Consider the following 4,362-nt stretch of genomic DNA (forward strand, 5'->3'; position numbering starts at 1 on the left):
TTGTCAACTCTTGAGAAGGATGGGATTGACCAGAAGTGTCATCTCCATCAACAACTCTTGTTGAAGGACCTGCTTGATCAGCAACTGTTGTTGTATTATCAGTAGCTTCTTTAGAAATCTCACTTAATATTAGTTTGCTGCAAGGTTGATGATTTCTTACGTGGTCTTCCTCTAAGAATGTAGCGTTTGTTGATACAAACACTCTATTTTCTTGAAGGTCATAAAACAAACCACCTTTCGTCTCTTTGGGGTATCCTACGAATAGACATAATTTTGAACGAAGTTCTAATTTCTTGAGGTTTTGCAACAACACATGCGCTGGACATCCCCAAATTCTGAAGTGACGTAAATTACCTTTACGCAATTTCCATAACTCATAAAGTGTTTCTAAAACACTCTTAGTAGGAACCATGTTCAAAATGTATGTGGCAGTCTCCACTGCATATCCCCAAAACGGATCGGGTAATTGAGCGAAACTCATCATAGATCGTACCATGTCTAAAAAAGTTTTATTTCTCCTTTCTGATACATCATTTTGTTCAGACATACCAGGGGCTGAGAGCTGGGACTTTATTCCATGTTCTATCATATAGTCCTGAAATCTTAAGTCCATGTACTCTCCTCCTCGATCTAATCGAAGTATTTTAATAGTTTTACCTAATAGATTCTCAACCTCAGTCTTATACTCTCTGAATTTTTAAAGAGCTTCGAACTTGTGACACATTAGGTAAAGATAGTCATACCTTGAATAATCATCAATAAAACTAATGAAATATTCATATCCTCCTCGTGCTTTGACATTCATTGGACCACAGAGATTTGTATGCATGAGTTCTAAGGTTTCTTTGGCTCTATAACCTTTTTCGGAAAACGATCGTTTAGTCATTTTACCCTCAAGACAAGACTCACATGGAGGTAAAGAGTTGTCTTCTAACTTATTTAAAAGTCCTCTTTTAACCGATCTCTCAATCCTATTGAGATTAATGTGGCCTAGTCTTAAATGCCAAAGGTAGGTATTAGGAGAAATCTTTTGTCGTTTATTTTGAGTTTCAACTATTTTAAACATCTCGGTATTTAAAATAGCTTTTGTTATGCTCAGTTTTGACATATATAAGTTGTTTTCTAGTTTTGCAGAACAAATATGAATGCCTCTTTTGCAAATGAACATTTCATTGATTTCAAAAGATACTTTATACAATTGTTTTAATAAACAAGAGATAGATATTAGATTTCTTTTCATTCTTGGAACAAAAAATACATTATCTAATATAATGAATCTATCTCCAAAAAATAACTTTAAATTTCCTACTGATCTTGCTGAGACAACCTCTCCTGTTCCAACCATGAGTGTTATCTCGCCGTCCGCAAGCATTCTCCAGGAGCTAGTTTCCTGGTAAAAAGAACAAATATGATTAGTGGCCCCTGAATCTAGTATCCAAGTTGAGTTATCATACTCTACTAAACATATTTCTACAACGAGTAAATCATATTTACCTTGTTGTGTCTTTTTAGCTTTCTTCTCTACAAGGTATTTTCGGCAGTTTCTCTTCCAGTGCTCATTTTCGTTGCAATGGAAACATTTTCCTTTATCTGCCTTTTGAGCCTTGTATTTGCGGTTAGTAGGAATCTTATTTTTCCCTTTACCCTTCTTCTTCATCAAAACACTTTTAGAAGTTGAAGGTTCAAACTTATTTTTGGAGGATGATACTCATTGTAATTTCTTGAACATAGCAACATTTGCTTCTCCTGTACGTCCCTTGTTCGTTAAGAGGGACTGATAAGTCTGTAGCTCATTGAGAAGAGCAGTCAAGTTACATTCTATTTCGTTCATCACCACATTTGTGCGGAAAGCTCTTCGGAAGAGACTCCATGATAAAACTGACTTGACTCTTCTCATCAATGACAGCTTCATTTTCTTCTGCCACATTGAAATGGACCATCATGTCCAGGACATGTTCTCTAACTGAGGTCCATTCTTTCATGCGACAGTTGTAAATGTATTTTATGGCTTCATGTCGAGTGGAGAAGAACGGTTGTCCAAACATCCCTTTTAGAGATTCCATAATCTCTTTAGCAGTACCCATAACATCGTGTTTCTTAGCCAAAACATCAGATATACTGGCAAGAATGTACACTCGGGCTTTGTCATTTGCCTTTATCCATCTGTCATACGCATCCCGAACTGTTCGGTTTGCATTTGAGCTGGGTTTTGGAGGACATTCCTCAGTTAAAACAAACCTTAAATCATCAATTACCAGTATTGTGTTCAGGTTTGATTTCTCAAAAGCGAGTAATTGTACTATTGAGTTTGTCATGCTGAGATATAAAGAAAATTCTATTAGTGATTTGACTTAATGCTGTTTAATCCAATCAGTTTTAGCAAATGTAATAATGTACCAAAAAAAAATTATTAATTTGCAACGATACTTTAGTGAGTTAGAGCAACTGCTACCGAGGGGCAGTCAATCACTCATTCACCAAACGAAGACATTCTTGACTTAAACACTGACTCTTAGTAATTCTTCGCAAGTGTGACCCACCAATTTCAGGCCTCATAGATCGGTCCCAACAATGCTATTGAATGAAAAGGCCAAAGTTGGGAATGGCCCTAAGAAATAGTATCCATTTCTGGAGTTTGCGCTGTTTTGACTCCCATGTTACGACCCTCCGAATGGGTAGTTGCTCTAGGGCAATATGCAGGCGGAACATGAGAATCTCACGGTGCAACCTAGTGGTGGAGACCATAGGACGTGTTGATATACTTCCTTCTTCCACTTACTATAAGTACTTTCTCTATTCACCTTGTTATTGACTCATGCAAATACCTTCCGAATGGAGGACGCTCCCAGGGTGACACGAGGCCGAGCATGAATCTCACGGTGCGAATTTTTCAGAGAGCGTGAAAAGGAAAACGATGTATCTCATATACTTTTTTCCTCCCACTAAGTATTTTAAACGGTTGGGTATACTCAGTACTTAGGTATATTTCGGCTAATTAAATATAACCTAAGTCTATGTAATTTTTCCAGAACTTACATCACTCAAGCATGCTCATAAAACTGGGCTAACTAAGCTCAAGTATTGGTCCGATCTCCCACTAAGTAGTAGGTGTTCCGTAAACCGTCAACTTAAGTACCTCCAGCCTTAGTCAAGATCGTGCCAGGTGAGCTTTCTTGTAAGCAAAATTTTACAAGACATTTTCCTATTTTAACTATTAAAATTGATTGTGCTAGGTTCTTAACCTTAAGCGAGCATGCACTTATTTTCATTATAGATTTTAACGTCTATCTCGTTTTATGACGTTGAAAATAACCTATAACATGCATCTAACATGCTTTATATAACAATTATATAATCATCACATACTCTTGCCTTTTCTCCCACTTGCCCTAGATTACATAACTCGTAGTCCTAGACTCACTAGGTGCCCTTCAAACACTTTAGCCGTGAGAGGCTTTGTAAATGGATCAGCAATGTTGTGCTCCGAAGCTATCTGTGTGATGATCACATCTCCTCGTTGCACAATCTCCCTTATGAGATGATATTTGCGCTCAATATGTTTTCTTTGGTTATGGCTTCTTGGTTCTTTCAAATTTGCAACTGCTCCACTGTTATCACAATAAAGAGTGATGGGAAGATGCATATTTGGAACGACTTCCAAATCAGTTAAGAACTTTATAAGTCATACAGATTCTTTCGCTGCTTCACAAGCAGCAACATACTCAGCCTCCATGGTAGAATTAGCGATGCAACCTTACTTTATGCTTCTCCATATTATTGCTCCTCCGTTCAGAGTGAGACAAATCCTGATGTCGATTTCCTCGAATCTACATCGGTCTGAAAATCTGAGTCAGTGTACCTTGTAAGGATCAGATCCTTAGCACTGTACATTAGCATATAGTCTCTCGTTCTCCTAAGAAACTTGAGGATATTCTTAACGGCATTCCAATGAACGCGTCCCGGATTGGACTGATATCTACTGACAATTCCCACGACATAGCATATGTCAGGTCGGGTACATAGTATGGCATACATCAGACTACCGACTGCTGATGCATAGGGAATGTGTCTCATATCCTTACTTTCTTGAGGTGTCTTATGACTTTGTTCCTTCGACAAATAAACTCCATGCCGGAAAGGTAAAAATCCTTTCTTGGAGTCCTACATTTTATATCGAATCAACATTTTGTCGTATACGATGCCTGAGACAATGCTTGTGTTTTGTTCTTGCGATTATGAACAATTTGGATTCCAAGAACAAACTGAGCCTCTCCCAAATCTTTCATTTGGAATTGTGTCGCTAGTCAATGCTTAATGTCAGTCAGAAATCCTACATCATTCCCAATGAGTAGAATATCGTCA

This window comes from Cucurbita maxima, unplaced genomic scaffold (genome assembly GCF_002738345.1).
Source record: "Cucurbita maxima cultivar Rimu unplaced genomic scaffold, Cmax_1.0 Cma_Scf00117, whole genome shotgun sequence".
NCBI classification, from domain to species: Eukaryota; Viridiplantae; Streptophyta; class Magnoliopsida; order Cucurbitales; family Cucurbitaceae; genus Cucurbita; species Cucurbita maxima.